Below are 18,347 nucleotides of genomic sequence, written 5' to 3'. Positions count from 1 at the left end.
AGCCCAGTGGCTATGGGGGTCACAAGCTGTTAACTGAAGACCTACTGCCTGGACAGATTTCAGCAGAGATATTTTCATAGTCACAGGGATTTAGAATAGGATAGTCTTACTCAGATGTGATCATTTTGAAATTGTCAATAACAGATATGGTTCTTGTAACAGAAAAGGCTCATGGTGGTGTTGGCCTATGAAATAGAATTCGAGGTGAGTCGCCAGAGCTGTAGGTCATAAGAATCTTTTCTGAAGGTAAAGGCCAGCAAGGATGACAGATCACCAAGCTAAAAGGGGGCAGAAAAGCAACAACAACATAATAGCTAAAGGGGGAAAGCTGGTTAGAATCAGAAGCACAGCTCAGTCTGAGGGGGTAAGCAGAAGGCAAAGTCCATGCATCAGAAGAAAGGAGTCAGTCCTTTCTGAGAGGCAACATGATGGGCAGAGGGCTGACTTCAGAGTCAGAACATTTGGGTTCAAATTCTGCCTCCAATACATACTTGTCGCAGGACTGAGCAAGTCACTTAACTTGCTCTAGGCTACTGTGCATGGCAATAAATTACAGAGAGGTGTCAACATATATTGGAGGAGGGGGAGGGAGGATTGAGCAAGTAGGGGACACCTGTGGCGAAGAAATTACAAATCTAATGCCTATTTGAAAACAGGACCAATGGTTCTACCTTACTCTGTTTATACCATCCTCTGGTCAGAGGGAATTTTACAGCCTGCCTATGAGTAACTAGGTCCAGCTCTCTTGCTGTTCCTGAAATTCTTTCAAATACAGATTCTTTGCCTCAGTATCTCCTTTCATTATCTTTCATAGGCATTGCCAGATAGTTCTAAACAACGGTGGACTTGACATTTCTGCTGCTATCATCTAGCCTCACTCCCCAGGCCTTTTCTTCTATAAATGAAACAAATCCGTTTCTTTGAGCCTTCATCAACACCTGGTGTAGAGTACACCTGGTTATACTCTGCTTAATGTGCTCGTGCCTAAAAGAGCATGCTCAGACTTGAATACAGCAGTCTACGTATTATTTGGTATACCTGATGAGGCTTGTTCAAGTCGAGGTGCCGCTAACCTACAACCTGGTTGAGTTGAGTCTTTGGACATTTCCATAGAGTGAAGGGCACTAGCCATGCTCACTAAACTACCTACTATACTCACACTCTGCACTGTTCTGCCTCCCCAGGCTTGATTCAATGGATGGACCTTCCTGTCTGGCTTTTAGACTCCTCTGTATATTTATCTTCTTTAATTAAGATCTAAACTCCGTCAAAGAGGGACTTTCCTGTTCTCTTGTATTTGTGTCCCCAATACTGGGCACAGTGCTTGGCATATAGTAAAGGCTTGCCAAGCAAACTATTTTATGGAGAACTCACACAGGGCAAGCGGGGTGGTCAGAAGAAGCAATACAAGGACACTCTCAAGGTCTCTCTGAAGAACTTTAGAATTGATTGTTTGACATGGGAGACACTGGCACAGAACTGCTCAACATGTCATGCCCACATCAAAGAAGGTGCCTTCTAGTATGAGCAAAGTAGAATTGAAACAGCTCAAAGAAAATGCAGGATGTGTGCATTTAGGGAAACCACCCCAAATGTTCACAATGACTGTTTGTGCCTGACCTGTGGTAGAGCATTCCAAGCTGATATTGGTCTAATCAGCCACGGTCAGACACACTGAAACTTGGCTTTAGCATAGTGACGTCATTTTGGTCCTCTTTGAGAACAAAGGACAATTAATGAATGTTTTCTCTCTCTATCATCTCTCTATCCATCCATCCAACTATCTCTCCACCTATCCATATATTTCTATATACATTGATGCATATACATCTCTCACTAAAACATTTATCTCTCTATCATCTATTTATCTCTTGATCCGTCTATCACCTGATCTATTGATCTATCTGTTATCTCATTCTCCCTCCCTAAATTTCTATCTATAGTCAATTTTGAACATTCATACACCTGACATTTGCAACTTCAAGCATTCTGTGGTTTATTAGTAACCTCATTTTCACATTGGCAATCATGTATATGTGCAGTGGAAAAGAAAAAAGAAATGAGAGATGCCATATGGACAAGTTTACGGAGTGGCTGGTATCCTCCTGGGCACTTCACAGGTCTTGTTCGCCCTGTTGTAGTAAAGTACTCCCTGTACATTTACTGCATATTTTCATTGTTTGCACTCAAGTTTTGTGTTGAAATTATGTTCCCAAATCATAGTGCAAGTCCTTTGGGCTCTAAGGTATGATATTAAGAGCTTGCCAGATTCAGCTTCTTCTAATAGCAGTGACTAAAGTCCTAGCAACCTCTCACTTAGTTTGTGGAGGGTGGTCAAGGTAAAGAGGATTAAAATGGTATTGTATACAACACAGCACTTTCACATCACCATCTGACACAGTGGAAGGCAAGATTCAGGTTGAAAAGTGTTTTAGTTTCAAGAATTTGGTTTGCTGTAGAGCATTTGTGGTACTATAGATTTCACGTTTTATAAAACAGAGAATATTGCCTGAAATCATTTTGTTTTGTTTTGCTTTGTTTTTGAGATGTTAGCGTAACAGCAAGAACATATGCTTGACTAGGGGATGAACACATTGTGTCTCAAACCCCTGTTTGTCTCTGCCTTGGTGTTTCTTTTCCTGAACACAGATTACCAAATAATTCTGAGACAATGTTTCGAGCCTTATCAGCAACCTCAAGAATTCAGTGGCTCCAGAAAGACATAAAATTCCACCATAGCTGCTCAGAGAATAACTTGGCCACTAGCAGGAAGATCTGACATATAGAAAACTCAGTAGACCAGGAGGTAGAGACTTGTGAGTTGAAGAAATAGTATGACTGAAAGTGAAATACTGACTCAGCAGTCCTACACATTGTTTCATGTTTAAATATTTTAAGAATTCATCTTCTAGAGAGTATAAATGTAGTGGTGAGTCATGTTTCAAGCGTATTTCGATATGAAAATGTATATGTTATATATACATCCAGGAGTTAGATAATCGGATCATTATGAGGAGTTTGGTTCTTTATCTTGAATAATTCCAAATTGTTTTTTCCCCCAGTATAGTTGGAATAATTACATCTCGATCACCAGCAAAAGAGTATGCATACCTTTGCACATCTCTTCCAATATTAACTTTTTCCAGTATTTAGACTCTGTCAATTTGCTGGTGATTGAGGAGATTAATTTGCACTTTTTTTATTATTAGTGATATTTGGATAATGGAGAATAGTGATCCCAAATGTATAATAATCATAATAATGATAGCTAGCATTCATATAGTCCTTACTATGTGCCTGATGCAGTGTTAAGTGCTTTATAATTATTATCTCATTTAATCCTCACAAAAACCTTGAAAGGATGAATGTTTTTATGCCCATTTAATAATTAAAGTAGCTGAGACAAACAGAGGTTAAGTGATGTGCCCAGGATCTCACAGTTAATAAGGGTCTGAGTCTGGATTTGAACTCAGGCCTTCCTAAGTCTAGTCCCAGAACACTATCCACTGCACCTCTTATCTGGGCCTTAATTTTGTATATCAAATACAGTTCAAGGAGCATTTATTAAGTGCTTAATATGTACCAGGTACTGTGTAATGAGCTGGACTGTTTCATCAGACTATTATCAGAGATGTTTCATGACTTTTTTTAATATTCCCCTAATTCATGTATTTACTTTTGTTCCAGCTTTAAGAATACCCAGTTATTATTAGAGATACTTAATTCAGTACTTTTTTTTCCCTTTTAAATAATATATTTTTTATTCTAACTCTATTGGTTTATTCAATTGTAATATTTTTCAGTGTTGAAAATCTCCCCCCTTTCTATTCCTTTCCTGGTTATTATTTATAACCTAATCACATTTGTAAAAGACATGATCTTACATTCCCATCTAAATTTCTGGTTACTAATCATGCTAAACTCAGAGTCTTGCTAATTTAGTCTAAATTCTATTAATTTAATTTTCTATTATTTTTAGCCAGAAAGTTTCAAAACCTTAATGTAATTTGATATCCAGTGATGACTTTTGTTCCTACTTTTTTTCATTACTTGTCTTGTAATTTTCACTTTTTGTTCCTCCGTATGAATTTGATTATTTCTATCTAATTTCTCAACGTTGCCCCATGATAAAATCTACCCTAAAATCTATTAAATCTACAAATTAATTTTGGTTGGCTCCTAACTTTTATTTTATGTTTGAGGCACAATCATTAATACCGGATATGTCTCCTCTTGTTTAATTGTTCTTCTTTCTCTATAAAGATTGTCTTGTGCTTGTGTTTAAATAAAGCCTGTATGTGTGATGGTGTCTAATTACCAGCAGTGTTGTACTTTTTATATTTATTTTGAATGGAATTTCCTCTTAACTTTTGTTTTTTTTGTTGTTATTGTATTAATATGTTAATGATTACCATACATCATATTTTTAAAACTTTGTTATATTGGTTAATTCATTATCTTTTTTATATTTTTCTAAACTATCATACTCTGTAAATGGAATAATTCTCATGTTGTCAATGCTTATTTCCCTAATTATATTATTTTACTTAATTGCTGTACTAAAAAATCTTGCACTATGTCAAAAAATGGTAAACATTGGGATATCGATCATTTTTGTTTCATTGAGTATTTAATAGAAAGTTTTCAGTGCTTCTCTCTTGCAAATAATGGTAACTTAAGATATTGAGAGAAACATTTTTGAATGTATTAAGGTAAATATTTTTATTTCTATATCTTAGTATTATTTATCTAGTTTTTGTACTTTGTCAATAGCTTTTTTCTAACAGTAATTTATGTAATCTTATTTTTTATTGTTTTTTTTTATTTGTAGAATTAATTACATATTTTTTTCTAATAGTAAGCCATTATTGTATCACTGGTATTAGGGTGACTTGCTAATAATGAATTTTAGTGAGTCTGTGTCTGAGGGCTCCTTGCTAATACTGCATTTATAATTCTTACATTGATATTCACTAGGAATATCGATCTATAGATCTCTTTTCTGATTTTTCTGCCTGTGGTTTTTATACTGAGAATATATGCATATCAAAAACATAGTCTGGGAAATTTCACATTGTGCTGAACGATTTCTATAGTACAGGAATAAATTGTTCCTTAACGGTTTCATATAACTCACTCGTAAATCCTTAGAAGAATAGTCACTGTTCTTGTTACTACTGTTATTTTCCTTTGGGAGTCTGTTGATTTCTTGATCAATGTCTATTTCTGAGATTGAGTTCAAATGATTTTTCTATTTGGCTAATTTGGATATTTTCAATACCCATACCTATTCATCAAGTCCTCTTTAATTCTCACCTTTGCCAATATATAACTGGTAGGGAGAGGAGGTGATTGGAGTTTATGATAATTTTCTATCTCTTTAGGCCACTGCAGTATCTTTAGTGTGTCCCTTATTTTTATATTTGAAAATGTGCTTTCACATATGGCTTAATTGTAATTTATTTTAAAATATTTTTTCATTTTATTTTTCAGTTAAATTATATTTGAATTAAAAGTTATCTTCACAAAATATAGTATTTGGGGTGAAACCCTGTTGCCTTTGCCTTTTGCCATATAATATCATTTTCCTTCCTGGGAGAGGCAGGACAGCAGATACAAAGCAGAGTCATTTAAGGGTCCAGTTTCTGACCTCCAAAGAGGAGGACATTAGGACTATGTACAAAGCATTAAGCTAGACACCAGGAATGAAAAGATAAAAAACAAGTCCCTGTACTCAAAGAATTTACATTCTTTGGAAGAGACAATAATAAATTCAAAGCTACATAAAGTTATATCAAGAGAGAAAGAGAGAACAGTGATCATTGGAAGGGTCAATCAATCAAGAAGCATTTATTAAGCTCTACTGTATACCAGGCATTGTGCCCAATTTGGGATCAAGAAAGCACTTGTGTAGGAGCCAGCACTTGAGTTAAGCCTTGAAGAAGTGTCTTGTTATTGTCCTATTTCAAGTCTCCTTCCAGAATTTCTTGCAACATGTAATTCCTCTATGATACTTAATTTATGATGTTGTCCACTTAAGGTTCTTAATTTTTTTTCCAGTCACTTTTCTGTGTTATTTCAGTAAGGTTTTCACCTGAGTTTTTTTTTTCTTTCCCCTCTCTATTTGTATTACCGACCATGTACTTTATTTAGTAACTTTCTTGCTCTTTTGAGGCAAGGAAGGTGAGCTGGCTGGGTTTAGGCACAATTCATCACTCATCTGTCTTGACAGAATTCTACCACATTAGATGTACAACACAAAATTCTACAGGTTAGATTTAAATTGTAGTTGCTTGATTGATTTATTTACTTTCTTATTAATGTATTCTTCAACAAAGCAGTTCTACAAGACATTTATTAAATACAATAATAAAATAGTAAGATTTTTTTAAAAATAAAAGATCTAGTAGCCTGATAGTCAAGTAAGTATATTTTGGTGACATGCATTTTCAGCTATATAATTTTGATTCTTTTAGTCCTGAGCAGATGTTTAAGACCTAATGAGCATTTGAGAATATTTATTAAAGCCTATCCCCTCCTTTTTTCTGAAACTGACTGTTTTGCCTAATGTTACTCCTAAAATATGAACCACCTGAAATTTTGTTCCTATATCACCATCCAAAATGATTAAATGAGAAGAGGGTAATGCTCAGGAGGGAAAAACCAAAGAATTGTGGTAGTACAAAGAGGACTTCTCAATTCAGATCTATATGGAATATACCGGCAGGTTAACCTTTCTAATAAAGAGATCTATATTGCCTGCTCTCCTGATCACGCATCTAGAATGTATCCTCCAGAATATGATTAAATGATGTAAGACATCATTTCCTAACAATCACAGCTGTCTCAAACAGAGATTGGCTGCCTCTGAATAGGTTGTATTCTCAAGTAAAGGTAGGAGAAGCTGGAGATGTTCTAGAGGAGACCTAAGGTCCCTTCTGATGGTGAAATTTCTTATTGTGATCTGTGAAATTTTGTAAAATCTATGAATGCATTGTAAAAATGAAATTCAAAAGCTGAAGTCTTCTTTGTACTGCCAAGATTCTTTTTACAATGAGACAAAAATGAAAATCGCCAAGAAAACTCAAGGTAAAATATACCTGGGAAAAGCAGCAGTGGGATAAATCTGTTTTCTTTGTTGTTAGTGACCTTCAAGTCGTGTGAGTAATGAAATATTTGTTTTTTCCCTCCTGAGCATTACAAGGATTTTGTGGATGCAAATACTAGATTCAATACATATCGACTATGCAATAGCAATACCATTTAAAGCGATGAATTTGTGTAAAAAAAGATAAACATTTGTTTATAAAGATTTAAAGGATCTTTTTAATTTAAAAAATTCACCTCAAGCTGAATTATTAATAGAAATTGACATTTAGATAATGCTTTAAAAATGTTAGTCTTCTGCATAAATTATTTAATGTGAACTTCACAGTAACTATGAGGCAAGTACACTAGATCTTTGTATCTCCATTTTGGAGGTGAGGCAACCTAGACTCAGATTGGCTTTCTCACTGTCACACAGCTATTGTCAAAGACACAATTTAAACTTTTGCCTTATAGAATCATAAGAACATAGATTTAAAGGCAAAAGGGAACTTATAAGGCATCAATAATACTAATATTTCCTATGTATGTAAGCATGCTTTTCCATTTCTATTCCTAGCACTTGGTATAGTCTTTTGCATATAATAAATGCTTAATAAGTTTTTTTCTTCATTTTAATCAAGTCCACACTCCTCATTTTACAGAAGAGGAAATCGAGGAAGAGAGTGTTTAAGTGATTTGCCCCAGGATTAAACAGGTAGTAAGAGACAGGGGAAGGATTTAAAGCTAGGTTCAATAATCAATCCACTGAGTCACATTGCTATGATGGGCCATAGGCCTGGGGATCTATGGTGACAAGAAAGATTGGCGCATAAGTGAAGGTAACATAAAAAAAGGACAAAACTAGGCAAGGTGGAATTTCAAGAAAAGAAATGGGCAGGTGTTAATAGAAGAAACTGTTCTCATGACTAAGAGAAACGTGGATGATAAGAAACTGCATAATGAAAGAGTCTATAGTGGACTTTCAGGCCCATGTGGTCTCTCACTGTGCCAAAGGCACTTGGTAAGTTCAGCCACTTCAGTCATGTTGGTGTAACTGTTCTCTAGGGAAGGCAGATAGTTCATCATTTCAGGCCTGCTTATATTGAGGGAAGTCAGGTTGCATGATTGATGTTAAGATGGTAGAGGTATTCTGGGAAATTTTAAAACCTCTAAATTTCCTTTAGTTCTTTATCTTGAATCTGAATGATGAGCTTTGTTTTGTTTTGTTTTTCCTCTCTAAGCTTCCAAGTAGGAAAAAAAAAGCCATTTTCCCTAAGCAAAAAAAAAAAAAAGTTATCCAGGATTATCTAGGTTAACTTTCTAAGCTATATGTCTCTTTTATACATATATATATAAAACATATATGTATTATATGTATTACATATATTATATATAACATATATGTATTATATATATTACATATATATTATATATTACATATATACACACACTATATATGTATATATATATATAATATATACACACACATATATACATATGCATATGTCAATCAGTTGGTTAATAAACATTTATTAAGCATCTATGATGTGCTAAACACTATGTTAAGTGTCAGTGACTAGAAAGAGAGGCAAAAATAAAAACAGAAAATGGTCTTTGCCCTCAAGTAGCTGACAACCTGATGGGGGAAACAACAAGAAAACAAATATGTACAAAGAAGCTATAGACAGGATAAACAGGAAATAAATGAGAGGGAAGGCACTAGAATTGGGGGGGGTTGGGAAAGGTTTCCTGTTGAAAATAGGAGTTTAGCTGGAACTTATAAGAATTCTGGAAGGTCAATAGGCAGAGATGAGGAGGGAGGGCTTTCTAGGCATGGGGGACAGCCTCAGAGAATGCCTAGAGCCAGGCATGGAGGAGGAGGTTTCTGGGAGTAAGATTTAAGAATACTAGAAAGGTGGGATGGATCTGGAGTGGGGGTGGCTTTGTTATGAAGGAATTAGAACACCAAGCAGAGGATTTTATATTTGATCCCAGAGGCCACAAAGAATACGCTCATGTTGGGTCAATGGGATTTTCCAGTCATATAAAGCTGGCAAAATTGCATTATACTGAATATGAAGGACTCACATAGCATGTATTTATTTCCTAGTGTCTATTGTAGGGAGACACATAGTTGCTGTTTTCAGGAATTAAAGTCAGTCTGGACTACTGAGTAGAAGGTTGAATTTGGAATCAGGAAGAAAGGGATAAAAAGGAGAGCTCTGACACTAGTTGTGTGATAGTGGATAAGTCAGCTTACCTACTGCGCCTCAGACAATCCTCTGTGCTTTGTAATAAATGGATGGCAATCAGTAAGGAAGGGGTTCCTATGAGAAGAGCTCCATATACTGGCAAATTGCAGATCTTTTGTTTCTGCTTTCATGTTTTCACATAGGAAGAGTAGCTTACTTCCAGTTTTATCTGAGGAGATTGAAGAGAAGTTAATGATTTGCCAAAATTAATTCCAAAACTGACAAACTAAATAATGGAATCTATTGAATTTCTAGATTTATTACAAACTCCTTTCTAAAGTCAGTTTTCCAAATTTGCATTAATTGAATTCATAAATTGAAAACCAGAAGGGAATTTTGAGATTGTTTACATATGAAGAAAATGAGGCCAAGGGGAATAAAATGACTTGTCCAATACCATGTAAGAAAAAGTGGCAAATCCTGGTTTGAAACCCACTCCAAATACGGTGGTCTTTCTAATAGGCCACACATTATATTGCATTATTCATTGTAGCATCTTTAAATACAGTAGACCATGACTGTGACCATGGACAAATCTTCTAGCTATTCTGGTACTCAGTTTTCTCAGTGCTAAAGGTAGAAGGATAAATTCTCTCTGATTTTTTCTAACATTGAATTATATGATTCTGTCATAGGATTTCATAAGACAGCCCACTGCAATGTATTGAACTGGGAATAATTAAAAAAACAAAAACACTGACTATATCTTTATATTAAAAGTTGCCCTACGATGGCTGTGGAAAGGAGTAGAATTTAAGTCTCACTAATGCAATAAAACACCATGCTTCAAATTTTTCATTTTAATGGAACTTGAAATCTTACATATTAAATTCTGAGTGAAGTAAAACACAGTTTTGGTCCAAGGGTTTAAAAGAAGTCTGACATTTGTAATTGACTTGAGTCCCACTGTTGCTTCTTAATATCAGTCTGACTTTGAGCAAGTCTTAACAAACTTTCTGTGTCTTACTTTCCTCTTTTGTAAAATGAAGGAGCTGGAGTATATAGCCTCTAAGGTCCCTTCTAAATGATAGCTCTGATATTATAAAAGCAACATGATTTAGTGGAAGGAACAATGATATGTAGTTAGAAGACCTTTCCTCTTACAATCCTGGTTCTATTACTTTTTATTTGTGGGTCCTTGGGTAAGCCTCTTAAGACTCCCTGGGCCTCAGATTCCTTGAGTGTAAAATGCAGGGGTGTAATTAGATGATCTCTAAGGTACTTACCAGCTTGAAATCTGGTGAATGAGACTATCAAGCAAATGATGAAATGGATATATATCTATATATCCTTGAGCTACAAATAATCCTTGCCCAACACTCATTTCCCTTGATCTGTTGTTCACTAGGTATACTTAACGAAGAATTATTGTTTGACTTTATTAGAATCACTGATTTTGGGGGGGAGGTTTTGAGAATACAAATCAAGAGAACTCTTCTATGGTATATCATAAGATATGAATATTTATAATCTTTCCTCTAGAAGTCACTATTACTGCTACTTAATGAGCAATGGAAAAAACAGACTGGCACATCAAGGATTCTGATATGCATTTTCTTGCAGAGAACTCTCTCAGGCGTTCTGAATCATTGTAATAATCTGGTCTTTGCAGCCTCCGAGACAGAGAGCCTCTCCATTTGGAAAACCTACCCATGGATCTTGAGCCTGGGCTCTGGTCACCATTTTCCCCATGGTAGCATGGATATACAGAGTGTGTGAGGATGAATATATGAGAATGACACTCAAGTTGAAACCGGAAACATGACTGTAACCTTGTAGACGTAGAAAAGCTCAGAAGAGAGATAATTTGGAGTAAAAACAGTTTGTTAAGGTTTGAGATGCATGTTGCAACCAACTATGCCTGTTCACTCAGGGCGATTCACTTTGTCACAGCTAAAATTAAAAAGTGGGGAAAGTATTCATTGGTCCCTGCCCACAAGTCAGAGTTGACCCTCTGAGGGGCACCTGCCACAGTTACAAGGTGATCTACAAAGCAAGGTTTACAGTGAGTGTAATTTTATCACTAACCTTTGTACAATGCTACTATGAATGTTCAGGTAAGTTTGACTGCCCTAAAGGACCAATGCCTGGTTTAAAAAAAAAAGACAAGTCAGGGAATAAATTCTGAAGTAGTTGTATTGGAAACAAATTCCATAACTAACTATGGACTTGGAGGAGAATAGTATACAACACACATGGTGGATCAAGCACCTCTTCAATTTGATCCTTAGCTCCTAGTTTGAATACTAATGAACTATAGCTTGAAGTCCACTAAAACTTGCTACTGATCATTTTCACGCTAAGTATTGTCTGGCCTAGTTTTCCCCAACTTACAATCTCCCTAACTTGATCTTGGTGTTTTCAAACAAAATACAGAAATATAGGACTTGCCATTCATCCACATTTGATTTCACCTTACTAGATTCAGCCCCTTGACCTAAACTGCGAATATCATTTTTGGATCACAAGCTACTCCCCTGCCTCCTAGGGTAACAGCTTACCAAGAGTTCGGCTAAGGAGACAACTGCAAGGCTAAGAAAACGCCATTGAGAGGGATGAAGTTGACCACCCCAGGTCACTTATTGATGTCAGTGCAAAACAGATAATACGAGGACTCCACGGTAGAGCAATCTTCAGTCTGCGGTTCAAACCAGAGCTGTGGTTCAAAATAAATTGTGTGGTTTGAGAAAGAACTATTGCTTCTGCAAGTCTGCAAAGTAGCTGGCTTATCTTACAGAATACACTCCTCATCACATGGAAGGAATTCTGAAGGCAGAGGAGTGACACCTCAGAAATCTTAATATTTTCGAGCCAAGAATGAGGCAGCCGTTAATGGGAAGAATTCTTTCATATGTGACAATATAGGCATTTCTCTCCTCAGAGAAAGAATCAGTCTTGCCCTGTAAAGATGAATGATGTCAGAACAGTGGGACTCAATGCTGAGACATTCAAAGGCTGATATGATACGCTCTGGAGACACTGATAGTGCTTCTCTCAGGATGCAAATGCTTCAGAGGTGACTCTGGTTGTGCATATGACGGCATTACCAACATCAAAAAAATCTAAGAATTATTTTCAGGCAAATTTTTATTGTGTTTATTGAGATAACTTTCTATCCTCTGTTGTTCAAAGGACCAAGGTCACAGGTGGGATTGTTTTCCTCACCAGTCCTTCGAAAACTTTGGAGTCACAAAGATGGCAGTTGGAATCCTGCCTCAGATACTTGTTAGCTGGATGATTCTAGGCAAAACACAATGTCTCTCAGCCTCAGTTTCCTGAACTGTAAAATAAAGGTAACAACATCTACCTTGAACTGATGCAAGGTAAAAGTAAGAAGAGGAAGAAAAATAGCATACATAATGAATATAACAATGTAAATTAAAAAGAAATTAACTGCAAAACAATTTAATATTACAAAATTATAAAGAAGAGATATTAGAAGACACTGCTATCAACTAATTAGTATGTGTATGAATATACTGTCATATATGTATATATACATATATACCCACATATGTGTATGTATGCATATATGCATATACATATCGATTAGTTTTGCAAACTTTCCTCCTTTTTTCTTGTATTACCTTTTATTTTTCTTTTAAAAATTATTTTTTGTTATTTTGGATGGGGGTAGTGGATAATATAGAGGAAATTGAACTTATATAAAAGTAATAGATAACAATAAAATGCATGTTTTAAAAGTAGTACCTTCCTGGATATACAATAGATATCTTAAATTCAACATGTTCAAAATAGATCTCAGCTTTTTTCCAGACCTCTCCCCACCTCCCACCTTCTCTATTATTGAAGAAGGTATCACCACCTTCCCAGCTCCTCAGATTCCCAACCCAGCCATCATCTTTGACTCCTCACCATCTCTTGCCTCACATATCTGATCTGTTACTAAGGTTTGTTGATTTAATCTTTTCAACATCTCTCAAGTATACCCCGTTCTGCTCTCTGCCATCACTTTAGTGCAGTCTCTCATCACTTCAGTGCAGTCTCTCATCACTTCATGCCCAGATTATTACAATGGACTGATGTTGGATCTGCCTGCTTTAAACCTCTCTCCACTGTAATCTAACTTCCAAACAGCCACTTAAGCCGTTTTCCTAAAGTGCATATCCCCTATTCAATACAAGTCAATTGTTCCCTATATCCTCCAGTATCAAATATAAAATCCTCTACTTGGCATTCAAGGCCCTTCATAACCTTTCCCCTCCTACTTTTCCAGTCTTATTACACCTTATTCCCTACCATGTACTCTTTAATCTAGTAACAGTGGCTCCCTGGCTGTTCCATGAACAAAACACTACATCTCTCTGCTCCAGGCATTTTTCTGGCTGTCTCCAATACCTGGAGAACAAGCCAAAATTCTCCATCTCCAGTACTGCCTTCCCTGACTTCCTTTAAGTCCTAACAGCATTCCCATTTTCTACAAGAAGACTTTCCCAGACCCTCCTAACTCTAGTGCCTTCCTTCTATTAATCATTCGTATTTATCACATATATGTATGTGTGTATGTATAAACACACACATTTTTGGTTTGTATATATTTTGACTTGTCTCTCTCTTTAGATTGTGAGCTCCTTGAGGCTAAAGTTTGTCCTTTGCCTCTTTTTTGTATCTCCGAAACTTAGTATAATACCTAGAATGCAGTAGATGCTTATAAAAATCTGTGGTTGATTCACAATGTTATTGTGAGGCTCAATTATGACACATGTAAAATGTTTTGCAAGTCTTAACGGACAATATAAAATTTAGATCTTTTTTATCCTGTGTTGTAACTCATGATAACATTGTCTGCTATTCCCCACTAAGGCCATGCTTATTACTGTGATCACACAGCCAACAAATATTAGAAGTGGGACTGAAACTAGTCATACCCAAGTCTGTGGAAGGCTATCTATTTAAAATGCCATATATCATCTCCTTTAATCTCCAGTCACAAGTTACTGATTCCCTTTTGGACATTTCAAATTGAGGACATCTTAAAATCAACACATGTAAAACAACTCATTATACAACCCTTTCTTCTCAAAATGTCTCTATTACTCTCCAAGGTACCACCATTTTTCTGGGATCTCACGATCATACTCTCAACATTATCCTGGAATTTGTTATAATTAAATAAAAATATTATAGATTTTGAGGTTTCATTTTGTAGCCTGTAACTTTGCTGAAGAAGTATTTCAATTGTCTCAATTAGTATCTTTGCTGATTTTCTAGAATTTTCCAAGTGTAATATCAAATAAGAAAGCAGAGATAGTATTATCTCTTTCTTAACTATATTTATACATTTAATTTACTTTTTTTCTTAGAATGTTGCTATGGCTAGCATTTCCAGAACTCTAGATAAGAATGGGGAGGGTGGGAATTCTTACTTCATTTTTGTGTTTACTGGAAAATGTTCTAGTGTATGCCCATTACATAGAGGCTTTTGTGATATCATCTCTATATCTATATCTATATATGCATATACATATCCTTCTGTGCGTAAACCTTGTAGAACTTTTAGCTTAAAAGTGATGTACTTTGTCAAAGGTTTTTTTCTGTATCTATTAAGACAACCATATGATTTTGGAGGTTTTACATTTTAGCATGATCAATTATGTTGACTGTTTTTCTAACATTGATCATGACTGGTATGATTTTCTAACAGTGATCATCACTAACTTGTATCACTGCTATAAATCCCTTTTGGCCATTTTGAATGAAATACAAGCAAGCAAGGCTATTCTAAAACAGTTTATGTTCTAATATGATATATACATCATAAGAGGGAGTCATGAATGTGGAGAGGGGTGCCAGAATAACATGCTGAAGAGATAATTGGGAAGTGAGTGGTGTGTAATCATGGTTCCAGGCAAGATGAAACAAAAACTCACCTATTAGAGCTAGGGGATAGAAGAGTACAGCCCAAGGCTCAGTGGGATGAATTTCTAGGGGATGATTATGGTGAATAAAATACAGACTGCAGATTGAAAGGTGACAGGTGGTCTTCCGGGTACTGAGGATGCAAAGACAAAAAAATGAAACAGTCCCTACTCTCAATCAGTGTTTATCCTACTAAGAGTAAGGTTGAGGATACACACCAAAGACCCATGAAGGATTCCACTGATGGTTTGACAGGTGAGTTACTGTGAATCATCATCATTATCATCATCATCATCACCATCATCATCATCATCATCATCATCATCATCATCATTCTTCTTCTTCTCTTCTTCTTCTTCTTCTTCTTCTTTGACATTAATTTCATGAAGGGAGGGAAAAAGGAAGGAAGGATAAAAGGAAAGAAAGAACAAGAAAAGAGTCCTCAGTTTCATTTTCAGTACATGTGAGTCACCTCAAAGTATCACTAACCTCTGAAAATTGAAATCCACTGTTAAATTTGAAATTGTTTGCTGTCACTTTGAGATTTGCTATTCACCACCAAAATACCTGTTTACAGAGAATGACTTTGAAGGAGACATTGCTAATCACCAAACCAGGTTTTGTATCTATAAAAAGGGGCATGATATGGCACTATTGTTAGCCAAGCAGCTTTCAAAATTCTCTCTGTCTTAGCAAGGATGCTTATAATTTATGAGCTGGCACCTCCTTCTACACAATACCCAGGGAAGAAAACTCTGGCGGCAAACAGGCAGGCACCGTTGAGGAGACGGCTTCCATTAAAATCTATTGACTTCAATAATAGCTAGTATCTGGAGCTCAATGTGGGCCCAGGATGTCTAATCCTGAGTTATAAATATTCATTGATGCAACCACAATAGACGCTTTGTCTCAGTTCCTGCCACTGAAGTGGCAATAAAAAATGAGAACTCTTCTGGACAAGAGGAAAGGATTTTTTGGGATGGCATCATTTGATATGTTTTTGTCACTTCTTTGGACTTTGATGATAAGGAGAAACATTTTTATAGTTGGTTATAAAAGGACAAGCAACAAACCAAGTGACCTTATGCTAACACTGAAATCATGTCATTTCTTTTCATCACATTATTTTTGTTTTTGTCTTAGCTATTCTTACGGGTGCTTGCTGAAGTCTTTCCTGTTCTGCCCCAGAATACTATTTCTAGTTAGCTTAGGCACACCTGGAGTTTCAACATCAATAAACATTTATGAAGAGCCTAATATGTGTGTTGCTTGGGCAATATACCCTCAAATTGGTACCAAGAAGATTGGAATAACCCTTGCAGAAGGAAGACACAGAAGTTCATCAAATGTTCTATAATTTTGCCTTAAAAAGACCCTACTATGTTTCTGGCACTTTTCTGGATGTCAGAGATATTAATACAAAAAAGAAAAAGAAAAAGAAAATTTAAAAAAACCTCTATCCCCAAAATGCATGTGTGGAAGGTCACTTTGGGTCTGTTTAGCTTCTACACTGAACCCTAGGCAAAGTAGGGGCACATATCTGGAATAGAACTGCCCCCTCCACTGAAGAACTCTAAGACATTAGGTGGAAGTATAGACTAACTGAGGCAGTGTGGGCTTGGAATCAAGAAGATGTGTATCTAATTTCTATCTCAGACATTGAATCCCTATGTAGCTCTGGGCTGAGCCCTTACCTTTACTGGGCCCCAATGTCTTCGTCTATAAAATGGAAATGAAAATACACTTACTTTGGCTGATGAATGGTATACTAAATAGAGCACTGGACTGGTATCATGAAGACCTGGATTAAAAACTGGCCTCAAGTACTCACAGGCTGCCTGGTTCTAGGAAACTCACTTAACCTGTTTCCTTAAATTTGGCATCTGTAATAGGGTTGTTGTGAGCATAAAATTATATATATTTTTTCAACAATATGGGGATTTATTCCGTTAGAGAATGTCCAAATTCGGGTTTATTTGCCCTTTCGGGCTTTGAACTTTCTTAGGGAGGACTCAAACCTTTTGCCTTCGAGCACGTAGCCATCTGCTTGGCCACTCTGGCCTGGCCTCCATGCGATGCAGGCAAGTAGCTTGCCCTGCTGGAACTGTTCCTCCAGAAGTGGGCTGATCTTGGCATTCTTCTTGCGTTCCTCATATTTCTTCTGGATCTTCTTTGACCGCTTTTCATTTAAAATTTCTTCCTCCTCAGGAGTCAGCACGACGCAATTCTTCACCAGCGTCTTGGTCCAGACCAGCTCATTGGTGGATGCACTAGAGACCGCATCAATAATCCTTGTTTTTCGGGTAGAGCACTCGGAGCCCCAGGACAAGTTGCCCAGGCCCAGCCTCAGCGCCCGGTACTTTTTGTTGCCACCTCGGACTCGCACGGTGCGGATACGGCGGGGGCCGATCTTGGTGTCCGCCGACGGGAGGCCCAGCTCACACTTGTGCTTCTTGCGGCAGGGCTTACGCTTGCCCCGGGTCTTGTGGCGCTTGTACCAGTTGTTCCGGGAGATCCCCATGGTCCCATGGTCGGCGCGAGCTGCAAAGAGCGTGATGTAATATTTTCAAAACACTTTTTAAACGTTCAACTGCTGCATAAGTGATGATGATGACGACGATGATGATTACCTCACAGTGCTTCTGTGAAGCTGAAACGAGAAATCTGAAATCTCCATATTACATGTCACCGACCATCACCCTTCCCCCTCTTTTTCATAAATCCTTGCAGGAATATTCAAGGAATAGTTGATATCTGCCATCCAGTAATTGGACATAAATTTGATCATTATGTGATGATGGAGAAAGCCAACAAATACACTGAAATACTTAAATATAACAGGGCAGAAGGGAGAAACATTTCCATGATGAAACAAAAAATAAAATTTCCTAAATATTTACAAAATATCAGCCAAAAAACAGGCAAAGACAAAAAAAGTAACTAAAAAGTTCCCTTGAAGCTATAAATCAATGAAATAGTAATAATAATAATAATAATAATAATAATAATAATAATAGTAATAATAATAATAATAATAATAATAATGTCAAAATACAGATGCAGAACTTTAAGGTTTGCAAAGTACTTTATGTATGTCAACTGATTGGGTTCTTTCAACAGCCCTGG

At 36.4% G+C, this 18,347-nt stretch overlaps 1 long non-coding RNA gene and 2 pseudogenes across 1 annotated transcript; 1 reads left to right on the top strand and 2 right to left on the bottom strand.

Moving 5' to 3' along the window:
* Positions 1 to 12,493: 12,493 nt before the first annotated feature.
* On the bottom strand, positions 12,494 to 15,549 carry LOC110210222 (uncharacterized). Its single transcript, XR_002325055.2, has 3 exons — positions 15,440 to 15,549; positions 15,233 to 15,354; positions 12,494 to 12,621 (listed from the first exon to the last, which is right to left on the bottom strand). It is a non-coding gene; the product is annotated as an uncharacterized LOC110210222 (long non-coding RNA).
* Positions 15,550 to 16,485: 936 nt separating this feature from the next.
* On the top strand, positions 16,486 to 16,582 carry LOC144454933 (U6 spliceosomal RNA; annotated as a pseudogene).
* Positions 16,583 to 17,193: 611 nt separating this feature from the next.
* On the bottom strand, positions 17,194 to 17,756 carry LOC110210231 (small ribosomal subunit protein eS8 pseudogene; annotated as a pseudogene).
* Positions 17,757 to 18,347: the final 591 nt, after the last annotated feature.

The sequence above is a fragment of the Phascolarctos cinereus genome, unplaced genomic scaffold (genome assembly GCF_003287225.1).
Source record: "Phascolarctos cinereus isolate Bilbo 61053 unplaced genomic scaffold, phaCin_HiC Scaffold_7;HRSCAF=346, whole genome shotgun sequence".
In the NCBI taxonomy this organism is placed as follows: domain Eukaryota; kingdom Metazoa; phylum Chordata; class Mammalia; order Diprotodontia; family Phascolarctidae; genus Phascolarctos; species Phascolarctos cinereus.
This window is presented reverse-complemented; position numbering and strand designations above follow the sequence as displayed.